Consider the following 14,052-nt stretch of genomic DNA (forward strand, 5'->3'; position numbering starts at 1 on the left):
TCATGATTTTATAGGCCTCTATCATATATCCCCTTAGTTGTCTCTTTTCCAAGCTGAACAATCCCTGTCTTTTTAATCTCTCCTCATATGGAAGCTGTTCCATACCCCTAATCAGTTTTGCTGCCCTTCTCTGTACCTTGACAAATTATAATATATCTTTTTTGAGATGGGGTGATCAGAACTTCATGCAGTGTTTAAGGTGTGGGCGTACCATGGATTTCTATAGTGGCATTACGATACTTTCTCTCCTTTACTATATTTTCAACCAATTTGCCTGGTGTTGAAGTTAGGCTTACTGGTGTGTAATTGCCAGGATTGCCTCTGGAGCCTTTTTAAAAAACCAGGTGTTGCATTAGCTGTCCTCCAGTCATCTGGTGCAGACGCTGCTTGAAGTGATAGGTTATATACCCCAGTTAGTAGTTCTGACATTAGATATTTGAGTTCCTTCAGAACTCCTGGGTGAATCCCATCTGGTCCTGGTGACTTATTACTGCTTAATTTATCAATTTGTTCCAAAATCTCCTCTACTGACACCTCAATCTGGGACAGTTCCTCAGATTTGTCACCTACAAAGAATGGCTCAGGTGTGGGAATCTCCCTCACATCCTCTGCAGAGAAGACCGATGCAAAGAATTCACTTAGCCTCAACACAACAGCCTCATCTTCCTTGCGTGCTCCTTTAGCACCTCAATTGTTCACTGGCCCCACTGACTGTGTGGCAGGCTTCCTGCTTCTGAGGTACTTACAATATTTTTTTGCTGTGTTTAGTTTGTGTGTCTCTAGCTAGTTGCTCTTCAAATTGTTCTTGGTTTGCTTTCTTATACTGTTATACCTGACTTGCCAGAGTTTATGCTCTGTTTTATTGTTCTTACTAGGATGTGAGCTCCAGTTTTTAAATGATGTCTTTGTGTCTCTAACCACCTCATTTATTCCACTGTGTAGCCACAGTGGCATTTTTTTTTTGGTCCTCTTACTGTTTTATTCATGGTGATTATATTTAGTTTTACTAATATCAAGATAACAAACTACCAAGCTTTAAATGTCAAGCTACGGCACATCTACAGCGCTGCTCCATCCACTAGGCAAAGATGGAAACAGGTTGCTTTGGCATGCTTTGTACTTGACAATGCCATGCTGGCTGTTCCTTACAACCTATTATCCTTGAGGTGCTTGCAAATTGATTGTTCAGTAATTTGTTCCAGTATCTTTCCAGGCATTGAAATCATGCTGAGTGGTCTATAATCCTCTGGATCCGTTTTGTTCCCTTTTTTAAAGATAGGTGTTAGGTTTGCCCTTCTCCAGTCCTCTGGGACCTCACATGACCTGCATGAGTTCTCAAAGATAATTGCTAATGGTTCAAGATTGCTTCAGCTAGTTTTTTTAAGTACGGTAGGGTGAATTTAGTCAGGCCTTACCAACTTGAATACATCTAATTTAGCTAAATATTCTTTAACTTGTTCTTTCCCTGTTTTGGCTTGTGTTCCTTCCGGGTACCCCCCTATTAAATGTGTTGAGTATCTGGTCACAATTAACCTTTTTGGTGAAGACTGAAGCAAAACAGACATTAAACACTTCAGCCTTCTTGATGTCAGCAGTTATTAGCTCTCCTTTCCCCACTAAGTAGAGGACCTGCACTTTCTTTCATCTTCATCTTCCTCTTGCTTCTAATGCATTTAAAGCAGTGGTTCTCAAAGCCGGTCTGCCGCTTGTTCAGGGAAAGCCCCTGGCGGGCCGGGCTGGTTTGTTTACCTGCCGCGTCCGCAGGTTCGGCCAATTGCGGCTCCCACTGGCCGCGGTTCGCCGATCCAGGCCAATGGAGGCTGCGGGAAGGGCGGCCAGCACATCCCTCGGCCCGCGTCGCTTCCTGCAGCCCCCATTGGCCTGGAGCGGCGAACCGCAGCCAGTGGAAGCCGCGATCAGCCGAACCTGTGGATGTGGCAGGTAAACAAACCGGCCCGGCCCGCCTGGGGCTTTCCCTGAACAAGCGGCGGACCGGCTTTGAGAACCACTGCTCTACAGAACCATTATTCCTGAGTCTCACCATTCCTCTGCTCCCTAGCTGTGAAACCCACTGGGAAACCGTGTGTCTCTCCATCGCCCTCTAGTGTCAGGTCCACATAGAATGCAACAGTCTTCAACTGCTACCAGTTACTGTGTTAGCTCAAATAGTGTAGGACAGAGTGGTGGAGCTAAAGCTCCCAACGTGGGGGTCCATGTGATGACGTTTTTGTTTTTTTTCAAATTATATATTTTTAAAACACTTAAGAAGTTGCATAAAATCCCCCCTTATAGTTGAAGTAACATTCTGTGGAAAAAATAGTGTGTATCATAATGCATATGCGCAAGGGAGCTGAATTAACATTCCGCGGACAATCCTAATTCTTAATCTTTGAGTGCTTGACTTCGCCATCTTAACATTCTTTTAATAGCAGTTTTTTGGCAGAAGCTGGGAATGGGCGACAGGGGATGGATCACTTGATAATTGCCCTGTTCTGTTCATTCCCTCTGGGGCACCTGGCACTGGCCACTGTTGGAAGACAGGACACTGGGCTAGATGGACCATTAGTTTGACCAAGTATGGCCATTCTTATGGTCTTATGTTTTAATATGTATAGACATTTGCAAGTTATTTCCTGATAATTATAGATGAGGTCAGTATCCACTGTTCTGAGACGTCTATATAATAAAAGCAGCATCTGTGTAATCGATCGATTAGATCGATCGATCACTGGCTATTGGCATGTGAGCAGAGGGTGTTTTGTATGGTTCGTAAAGCCATAGTTTCAATAAAGTTGTTGCTATGCCCTGAAAGTGGCTTCCTGCATGCAGCAATTAGCACCTACTATTTCCACATGCCCTTCCCATCATTCTTAACTGGCTGACTTTGGTGGGAGGGGGGTGTTGAAGGACGAGGTTGTTTGGTGTAGAAGGGACAGTGAGGACGAGCATGCGGAGATGCTGCCCAAGGAAAGGACAAGGCTGGCATCAGTGCTGGAGTGGAGGGAGCAGCCGGCAATGTGAAAAGAGACGAGAGCGCAGAGCCGGGACGGGCCTGGAAGGGAAGGACAAGAAGTGTGACCTGGAAACAGAGGTTGGGGAAGGATTGATGGGGGAAGGGGCGATATGGGCAGCATGATAGCAACACAAGAGCCCTTTTTAACTACTCGCCTGCCCTCCTGCATAACACTGACCACAGAGCCTCACCCAGCGGTTCCTGCATCAAGCCCAGGACTTCTGGGTGAGCCAGAGCATTTCTTCCAGCATCGAGACGCCTCCCCCAGGCCTTGGTAGTTTGTTCCAATGGTTAGTTCCCCTCCCTGTTAAAAATCTGTCAGGTTTCAGGTCCCAAGCTGGACGGGCACAAATGGGAGATGGTAGCCCAGGGCAAATCCAGCAGGGTGCTGGTCCTTTATAACCCCCTGCGACTCCTACGAGGACTAATAGCAAAGTGGTCCCTCGCTGCTCTCCTCTTCTCAAACACATGTAAAGCAGGAGATGCGCAGCACCATCCGTGTCCTTCACCATGTGGTCAGAACACCAGAACACCATGTGGTCAGGTGTGCGATTTTAAGGGGAAATATGAAAAGGAGATTTGGTTTCTTTGTGTTTGGTTTTTGGTGCCACCACTGGCCTCTGCCACTCTCGGCTCCTGACCGGACACCTGTCCTTCCTCTCTCGCAAGGGCAGCGTGTGCACGTGGCAGTCTCCTGCCCAGTCAGTCTGCACAGACGGCTCCGTCCCCGAGTGGATGCCACAGGCAGAGAAACCTTCGCACTGCGCGTCATCTGCACAGCAGTAGGCCAGGGGACCTATGGAGCAACGCAACATGCTCCCCGTCAGCCCATGGGACGGCTGGTCAAGAGCCCACCAAAGTCAGTGGGACTTGCCTCCCCTACACCTTTGCAGTCATCTTAACCAAACCCGGGAGGTGTGATACAGGGAGACTTTGGTCAGTGCATCCGTGCCGAGTAATGGTGTCTGGAGCGCAGGGGAGTTGGCAGCCGGCCCTCCACCAAGGCGGCTCTGACAATCTCCCCAGCAGCGGGCCCAGTTCTTTCTCCCTGGCCTTCGCCAGCCAGGAAGGAGCTGGCTCTGGAGCACAAGTTGATGGTTGAGGGGGGGTCCAAACCCCTCAAGACGGTGGCCCGGTGGTTAGAGTGTGACCCAAAGCTTCAGGAGTCCCTGCTCTGCTGCACGCTCCCTGTGTGACCTCGTCACAGCACGGAGCTTCCCTGGGGCTCAGTTGCCCATCTGTACAATGGGGATGAGCGCCTGGCCCTCCCTGACGGGGGTGTTGTGAGGCGCTCAGCTACTGCAGTGATGGGGAGCCGATAAATACCCGAGCTAGCTACTGTCGCAGAGAGTGGCATGGACTGAAACGCTGGCAGGAAAGCTTTGGGGGTGTTCCCCCGAGGGCCTGCCCTGCTCTCACTGAGCTAGATAACTCTGGCTGGACAGGAGCTGCCTTACCCACAAAGAAGGCATTTCTTGCCAGGAGCAGAGGCTGCTGGGATTCTCCTGCTCGGGGCACTTATCTGCCACTTGAGGTTTTGAGGTGGCCAAGAACGTGCTGCCCTCTCTCTGCACCTGCTGCCGCTTGAAATGAGTGCAGCCCTGGGGGACCACAGACTGCTCCGTTCTGTCACTCCCCAGGCCCACTGCCCTTCCATCCCCCTCCACTGCCACTTCAGTGCATCACGTTTTCCACACGGAGCAGCTAAGGTGAGTAGGAATGAGGGCCCTATAGTGTGTTGACCCCAAGCCCCCTGGCAGCCTTGTTCCATCCACCCCGTCTATGCACCAGTGCTTGGGAGAGGAGACATTTCCTTTTGGGCAGGAGTAGAGGCAACTTTAAAGTTGGTGGCACTTGATTCCTCATTTCCCCCACTCCAGGAGCTCCCAAGAACAACAAGCTGCTCCCACTGCACCCTCCATCCTGCCTACATCCGACAACAATGGACAAGCACAAAGATTCTGCTGAAGGGATCAGCAATGAAAGAGTTAACAATGCTGATAAAGAAATTGTCATCATTAGGTTTCAAAGTTAAGCTGTCATTGATTCCAATGGGAGCAGCTCCCATCAATCCTAGATTTACTGTTTCAGGCTCGCTGCAGACTCAGGTGGATAACGCTGCATCACATGACATTCGGGTCACATTTTTAATGTTGTCTTCACAAGCGTAAAACCTGAAGTCTTCATCTTTTATTTAATGAAAGTTGAGAGTCTGGATGACGATTGGCTGCTTCAAAGAATGGGATAATTATGCAGCCACATAATTGCATTAGACAGAGTGCACCAATCATATTGCCTCTTCCAACTTTATAGAGCCAGCAGAGAGAGAACTCAGCTTCTCCTTTTCTAAGAAGACAGGCACCTCTTGTTCGAACTAAAGGAGAATATCTGTTTCCTGTTAACAACATAAGGCCTATGACACACAACTGAGCATTTCTGATTCCTTCCACCAAGAGGGTAGTGGGGCACATACAGCCAGTTCAGAGTATTAAAACACCTATGTTACATTAATAAAGCACTTTTCAACTTGAAGGATTTGCAAACTATACATACAGTCAGGCCATCTCAGAGGTCCAGAGAGGCCCAGGCCCACTTCTAGCTTTTGAGGCCCCTAGCCATAATAAACATAAAAAATGACAACACATGAAAACAAAATAAGGCACCAAAAAAGAGAGTGAGACATAATTTGAATATTTTTTATTTAACAAATGTGTTTCTAGCCTTTTTCTGTGCAAATACTCTAATTATTGAGGAAAAATCTAGCTTTTGTGTAATGTCACAGTTGATATTAAGCAGGGCGAGGCCATTCAAACGCTCTTGTCCCGTAGTTGAACGGTGATAGTTCTTTAACTGCTTCAACACATTGAAGGTGCATTTACCTGAAGCCACTGATGCAGGCAAACTGACAAAAATACGCACTATTTATGAACATTTTAAACTCTTTAATATGACAAAATCCGTGTCAGTTAACAAAAAAAATTATGTCTTTTACCAAATCACATCTCTTATTTGCTTAAATTTGCAGCTCCAAGCTGAGAGTGTGTGTCACATTTTGGTCCAACAGGGATGCTCATAAAAAGAAGTTGTGAAACTTATCAAATGCCAAAAAATTAACAAGTGTCTAAATTTGAAGCCTACTTTGAGCTTGAGGCCCAGGCCAAATTTGCCCTATTGGTCCCCCCTCTGATGGGCCCTGCATACAGCACCATGGAAATGCAGCCACTGCTGGGGTGGAGAGTGGCAAGCAACTGTACACAGCATGTGTGGGGTTGTTGGTGTGCACATGTAGTGGGGTGATAATTTTGGCCAGGGACAGAAGGGCCAGTCTTTCAGTGCTAGGGGATCTTTAATGTGCACCCTGGATGACCAGGCTGTCCGAGCTCAAAGAAAAGTATCAGTGAAAGATAATCACATCAGTCTGTTGAGGCTGGGGTGGAGATTTCAGGAACTTTAGGCCCTAGCCACTCAGTGTGACCAGCCGGTAACAGAAGCACAATAAAATGGAAAAGGAAAGAAATGAAGAGGCTGAAATTCTCCTCTCTGACCACTAGATGTCGCCCTTACTCCACGCTTGGATTAACCTTTGCCTGGAGCAGAGTGAAGGCAGATGTTGTACTGGGTCAAAGTGCAGATTGTCTTGGGACCTTTCTGCCAGGGGCACTGGGACAATTTGCGATGTGGGGGTGCTGAGAACCAAACTGGAAACGCAGGATATGATGGAAACCACTTCAAGCCAGGGGGTGCAGCAGCGCCCCCAGCACCCCTCGTTCCAGTGCCTGGGCTTTCTGCTCATTTGCATTGCAGGGTTTGTTTGGTTTTAAAGAACTGTGTTTTGGAGGTTAGTTAATGAGCGGTAAATAATACCAAAAATAATATCAGTGGCAGCAATAATACAGGGCTGATCACTTTGGAACACTGCAGTCATTAACTAATATATGGATTGATTTATTCGATGAACTCACAGTCAGGGTGTTTGCTCCTAGCAGGCCGCTGACCTTACGTCCCTTTTCCAAGCTGAAGGTACAATGAAGTTCTAACACCCAGGTTAAGGTGCTAGCCAGCCACATGGGAGAGCTCTGCTCCACCACAGACTGCCTGTGTGACCTTGGGGCAGTCACTTAGCCTCACCGTGCCTCTGTTTCCCCTTCTGTGCAATGGGGTAACAGCCCTGCCCTGCCTCCCAGGGGTGCGTGAGGATAAATACAGTACAGATTGTGAGGGGTTCAGTGACTGTGGTGATGGGCACCACCTAAGCGCCTTTAGAATTGGCAACACCACAATCCTTTCCAGGGCGACAGATGATGTTGCAGACACTAGGGGATGGTTTCACCATGGATCATCCTTGGCCTGTCCCCCCTCTCTGCGCTGGGTGGGGGTTTGATGTCTCCGTCCACAGCTGAATTCTGCAGCTGGTCCCGAGCTCTGTCACAGTCTGGATCTAAACAGCCCCAGACTTTAGGGTGACCAGATGTCCCAATTTTATAGGGACAGTCCCGATATTTGGTTTTTTTTTTCTTATATAGGCTTTTATTACCCCCCACCCCCATCCTGATTTTTCATACTTGCTGTCTGGTCACCCTACTTGGGGCACAGGGAAGAATCAGAGTCCCATCCCAGATCTGGCTGGTGCTGAGTGCCTGGTCTTTAGGACAGGCCAGCTGAACTGTGGGTTCACACAGCCACCCCCAGCGCTGGGGAAGTTTGGATCCCGATGCACATCTGAGCTTGCCAGCTGGCAGGATCCATCGTGGGAGGGAGCACAGACCGTCCCCGCTGGCTGGCCATGTGGGTTCTGATTCAGGCTCCCATTCCAACCTCCCGCTTTCCAGTCACTTCCCAGAGCAGTTGCTCCTGGGGCGGGCACTTTCCAGGCTTCGGCTCTGTCTCGGCTCACAGGTGAATTATTGGTGGAAAGTTTGAGCAAAATCTCCCCTGGCTCCACCCCATCCCTGGAGAGGAGCAGAGCCTAACCGGCCCAAGAGAGCCCAGTGCATCGGCAAGCGTTTCTTGGGAAGCAAGTCGATATGTGCACCCACAAAGCAGCACCGTTGTAGGGCCGCACGCTGGCATGCGGGGGAATCTCTTGGAAAGCCAGCAGCGACGTTGTAAGTGTCTGCTGCCTAATGGTCCCTCTACACTGCTCCTGTGACACCCCCAGCATGGGGGGGGGGCACGTCTTAGGGAGGGGAGTGGGGACCGCGCTCCCAGCCCTTGTGGCCATAGGCAGCTGAGCCAAGCTAAGGCGGTCCCAGCGGTTTTAACTTACAGCGGGGGCTTGGCAGCAAGGTGTCTTGAAGTAGAGTTTGGGCAGAACTGACGCTCGGGCCCAGTGCGTTCAGGCTGTCGGCTCCTTGGGGCAGGGACTGCGTCTGCGCAGGGCCTAGCCGGGCCCTGATCTTGCCTGGGAGCAACTATACTATAAATATTCACTTTTATAATAATATATGGAGATATACCTATCTCATAGAGCTGGAAGGGACCTTGAAAGGTCATTGAGTCCAGCCCCCTGCCTTCACTGGCAGGGCCAAGTACTGATTTTGCCCCAGATCCCTAAGTGGCCCCCTCAAGGATCAAACTCACAATCCTGGGTTTAGCAGGCCAATGCTCAAACCACTGAGTTATCCCTCCCCTGCAGCATTGACCCCAAGGAAGAGCATCACCTGGATCCCAAGGCCAGATGGGACCATTGTGATCATCCGGCCTGACCTCCTGCGTAACACAAGCCTCGGACCTTCCCTGGAACTAGAGCAGAGCTTTGAGGGTGTTGACGTCACTAGGCCTCACCCTAGGTAACTTGGGAGGGTGGAAGGCCACTAAGTGTCAATGAAGCCTTCCTGCACTAGGCCTAAGTGAACCAAACTCTATCCTTCCATGTTTAAACTCTAATCAACCTCAAAAGCCAGGTGCAATTGGAATATGTAAGCAACCAGTTATCTGTGTGCAACCCCCTGCTCAAGCGGTAATAATGAGGCCTGCATGTTTCTGGCTGAAGGGAAAAAGGACAAGATAACGGTTTAAAGAAGTTACTAACAAGCTAGGCTTATAGCTGCCAAGAATGACTTAACTATTACCAGGGACGGGAGGGGTAGAGGGAGGAATGGGGGGGAGAAAGGGAGGGCTAGAGGGGAAAGGGGGGGGTGAGACTTAACTGCAAAATGTATAAAAGAAGAAAAACTGTTCCTGTTAATGTGCTTGATCTGAGACGTGCCTGTCTCCTAGCACCGCTTTGGGATCCCAAATAAACTTTGTTTGCTTCTCCCCCTGGTGTGTTTATTGACGCGAAGCACACCGGGCAACGAACCCGCTGTTGCTTTGCCTCGGGCACTCTGTGCTGGCAACAGTTTTGGCGCCCAACGTGGGGCTCGAGGCTGAAATTTAGCCTTGCCCGGACCCCTCTCGGAGGTCGACAGATTGCGGCAACGACCGACGCCCAGCGCGCACCGGTGACTTTACCGGGGGCCTCGGCGGAAACGTGGTTTCGTCGACCCCAGAGGGCACAACGGTGCAACGCGCTCGAGTAGTGGAGAAGCAGCTGCGGGCGACGGTGGGGAACCGGTCCCATGGATAGGGCGACGGTGCAGAACCGGACCCTTGGATAAGGTAGGAACAGTCCAGTGGGGACTTTATCTGTCTTGACCTGGGGACGCCCAGTGTCTACCTGTTATGACCTGGGGACGCCCAGTGTCTCCCTATGGGGCAGGGACAGAGTATGGCAGGCAGGGTAAGGTGTACACCCTTGGAATGCATTCTGGTGAACTGGAAAGTGTTTGGATCGGATCCGTTGGTTAAAAGTAAACTGAAAAGGTTCTGTACAGTAGACTGGCCTCAATATCAGCTAGAGGACCAGGAAAGGTGGCCACCGGAAGGATCACTTAATTATAACACGATCCTTCAATTACTTCTGTTTTGTCAGCAAACGGGTAAATGGAATGAACATATGTATGTACAGTTGTTTATGTTGCTAAGAGACAGGTTAGATATTTTGCAAAAGTGTAATTTGATTCCTACAGGTTCGGTAGTAACTATTGTTAGTCCCCAGAAACCCCCACCCCCCACAGCTGTAATGGCAGGTCCGGTGTCCCCTTCGGCTATCACACCCCCACCATATAAAGACAGGGTGTCTCAGCTCCCAGAGATTGCCCCCTCGGTGGAATTTTATCCGTTGATCACTGAGACCGTGGTGTCCAGACATGGCTCAGATAGGAATCAGGCCACTACTATGCAGGTTTACACCCATGTGCCTTTTAACCCGGTGGACCTAGCAGCCTTTAAGGCACAGGCAGGGGAATTCTCTACGAACCCAAGCAAGTTTATCTCAGTCTTTGAAGGGTGCCTGGCTAGCTATAAGCCTGACTGGGATGATTGTAATGTCCTTATGCGGACCCTGCTGTCTGAGGTGGAGCGTAATCAGGTTGTGTCTAAAGAAAAGGAAAAGAGGCAAGCGAAAATGATGGTCGCAGCAGCACAGGCCAGTGGCAGGGGAAAATTCCAGGAAGGTGGAAGGGGCCGGGGAATGAGAGGACGTGGGCGCCCTGGCTCACAGGAAAGGCGTCTGGGTCGCAACCAGTGTGCCAGATGCCGAAAGAAGGGACATTGGAAAAATGAGTGCCCCGAAAGAGAAGGTACCCCTATGATGGCAGCGGAGGATCAGGAATGGGGGTGTCAGGGGAGATGGACTATCCTGCCCCCGAACCCTGAGTAAAAATGCGGGTGGGAGATTCGGACATAGACTTTTTAATAGACTCTGGAGCTGCACAAACCGCCGTAAACCAACCCCTGCAGCTGCCTGTGTCAGAGTCCCTCACTGTGGTGGGAGCCACAGGGAAAGGAACCAAATGCCCAGTATATGCCCCAGCGGAATGTGCTTTGGGAAACAGAACTCTATCTCACAGACTGGTTTACCTCCCCGATTGTCCAACCCCTCTATTGGGACGGGACCTGCTTTGTCGCTTAGGAGCCACTCTGCATTTCACCCAAGATGAAATAACCCTCACCTTACCCCCAGAGAATGCCTGGATAATGACCCTTGCAATTGAGCCCTCAGCCATGCAAGCCACAGAGTGGAGCCAGTGGGAGGACAAAAGGAGGGTTAAAAAGCAGCTTTGCTGGACAGTGCTGGCCCAGGGATTTAAAAATTCCCCCACTCTATTTGGCCAGTTCCTGGCCAGAGACTTGGAGGAGTGGGACAATGAGGACAGGGTCCTCCTCCTGCAATATGTGGATGACTTGTTAATTGCTGCTGTGGGTCTCACCCCTTGCCTTAAAGCCACTGTGAGCCTCCTGAACTTTGATGGACTCCTCAAAAGTGGGTGTGCTCGTCCTGGTTTGTTGCTCCAAAGCTCTGTATAGAAGTTATTTTGCTGGATAATGGCAATGTGTATGTGTTCATTGTTGGGAAAAGGTGTATGAGTGAAGAGTGGAAGTTTCCTTTGTAAGTTAAAAGAAGCCAAGAAGGAGAGAAGGAAAAAGAACAGAACGAGTTAACTGAGGAAAAAACATATAGCTAGCAAGCTCAGTCCAAAGATAAGATGCTGGCACCATCCAAGGACATTGTTCACAGCTAAGACTTGGCTGACAGCCAAGAAAAGGGGGGCCTAAATGTGCCCAAGCAACTATGAGATCTGCAAAACACTGCCAGGCATTAATGAAATGTGTTTGGTTAGCACTTCTTCTTTTATCTGTGAGAAAAGAAACCTAAGACCCTAGCAGCCCTGCCATTCATTGAAACAAGGAGACTGAGTCTACATAAAGTCCATCAACGAAAAACTGCTTTGGCTCCACACTGGAAAGGCCCTTTCCAAGTCCTGTTAACCACCAACACCGCTGTGAAGTACCAAGGACTGCCCACCTGGACCCAGGCTTCTTACTGTAAAAAGACCCCTCCACCTCGGGAGGACTCTCCGACTGATGATAAGCCTATTTAAAGTCAGGGTGATGTGCTAGTAACCTCTCCCCTGTATGATGCTGAACCACACTGTTTCAGGAAAAGAGAAGAAGGAACACTTGCTTCATTGAAACCACAAAGTCCAGGAATTCCTGACTACAAAAGACATTAAGAACTGACCCTGGTGAAGAAACAAAGAATTATACGCTGGCAGGGAGGCTCTTACACCCCTGGCCTCCCAGGTACAGGCTGAATGTCTAGTCTGCCAAAAGAACAACCCTTGACCAGAAGTGTCAGTGCCACCAGCCACTCTGGAACCTACCCCAGGCCCAGGGCTGGTTTGGCAAATAGACTTTACTGAGTTCCCCCGGACCCAAGGATTCAAATACCTTTTCGTTTTGGTGGATTGATTCAGCGGATGGCCTGATGCCTTACCCCTTGTTTTGCTCCGCATTCGCGCTCTCCCAAAGGGCAGGTTAGGGCTCAGTCCCTTCGAGATTATGTTTGGAAGGGCATGGCCTATGAACGGTACACCGGTTCTGACAGGGAAGTGGGAAATGGGGTGTGGCTTTTTATCTCTGTATATGTGCTCTCTGTCTGCTGTTCTCTGTTCTCTCCACAGGTATACCAGAGATTTGCAGCCTCTCCCGCTGGATGCCCCTGTCCACTCCTTGCAGCCAGGCGATTCCGTTCTCGTTCGGACCTGGAAGGACAAGCCTCTCCAAGAGAAGTGGAAGGGACCCCACACCGTCCTGCTGGTCTCCCACACAGCAGCAAAGGTCAAGGGACACAAGAACTGGATTCATCACTCCTGTCTGAAGGCAGTGCCCGCTTTTGAACGGTGGACCGTCCAGCCTACGGAAAAGGACTACCAGCGATGACCTGGGACTTAAACTGTTATTCAAAAGACAATAAGGCCTGCTGGGAATGCCCTGTGGTCTCTTTGGACAGTTGCAGCGCACTCCCCGTGAAAACTCTAAGCGTTGGTTGTGTTTACTCTCACAGGGCCGGCCTAACCTGGTGGCCTGGTCCTTTTGTTTTTAATCTGCCTACTATTGGTAATTGATATTTTGAGGGGTTTTGGGGGAATTGTAATTGTTAGGCCCTAGGGTCACCTGCCCAGCATGAGTTCAAGTCCAGGGTCTGCCACAGTGGTACTCTTTGCCATAGGGACACTCCTTTCGTTACCTCCCGTTTCCCCCAGGCACATGTGGGATGGAAAGGGATCCCTACTAACTTGGAAACAAACACATATGAGTCCTTGAAGGTTTGCTTTGCCCAAGAGTTTAACCTCTCTAACTGCTGAGTATGCTCCCAAATCCCGCACCATGCAGCAGGGTTACCCTGGAGGGTGGTCCCCCAAAATTGGTCAAATATCTGCTGGGGATGGTTCAGTAGGGGAAGAAATACCTCGGGTACCCCCTTGTCACAAAACTGTACCATTGAATCCCAGTATGCATTAAGGGACAACCCCTGGCGGCCACAGGCAGCGTAAATCTTTGTATGCCACCTCAGAGCCCATTAAGGAAGGAGACAGGTTGGGTATGATCCTCCTCCCATCCTATGGGGTGGGACGGCTAACCCAATTTTATCGCAGGCTCTCTGTGTTTCTCACCACATTCGCCAATGAAGCCTTGGCCATAGAGAAGAGCCTTAACTCAGAGCTATACCAGCTCCGGTTGCTGTCCCTGAAAAACAGACAGGCCTTAAATTATGTTTTAGCCTCCCAGGGCGTGGTGTGTGCCCTTATTGGGAATTAATGTTGTACTTATGTCCCGGAAAACTCACAGGACATTAACAAGCACGTCCTGTCGGCCAAACAGGCTTTCGAGCAGTGGGAGGCCCAGGAAAGGAAACCTACAGTTTTCGATTCCCTTTGAAGTTGGTTGCCCAACCTAGGAGGACTGGGGGGTGGCCTTGTGCGTCTCCTCCTCACAGGTGTGGTACTGTGCCTGGTCACCCTCCTCCTGATTGCTTGTTTTAAATTGCTCCTCCGTAAGCTTTGTGCCCCCCGTTCCCCAGAAATCCCAGCATACCCTCTCATTGAAAACCCCAGCTTCATAGCACTTAATCATATCTTGTCCACAGAATATGAGAAAACTCAGCCAAAGGCTTGTTGAGTATTCTCAAAGGAGGGAGTTGTTGACGTCACTAG

At 49.8% G+C, this 14,052-nt stretch overlaps 1 long non-coding RNA gene across 1 annotated transcript; it reads left to right on the forward strand.

The window, feature by feature from the left end:
• The first annotated feature begins 9,188 nt into the window (after nucleotides 1–9,188).
• LOC128830190 (uncharacterized) lies at nucleotides 9,189–13,206 on the forward strand. Its single transcript, XR_008443557.1, has 2 exons — nucleotides 9,189–9,613; nucleotides 12,520–13,206. It is a non-coding gene; the product is annotated as an uncharacterized LOC128830190 (long non-coding RNA).
• Nucleotides 13,207–14,052: the final 846 nt, after the last annotated feature.

The sequence above is a fragment of the Malaclemys terrapin genome, chromosome 1 (genome assembly GCF_027887155.1).
Source record: "Malaclemys terrapin pileata isolate rMalTer1 chromosome 1, rMalTer1.hap1, whole genome shotgun sequence".
Taxonomy (NCBI): Eukaryota; Metazoa; Chordata; order Testudines; family Emydidae; genus Malaclemys; species Malaclemys terrapin.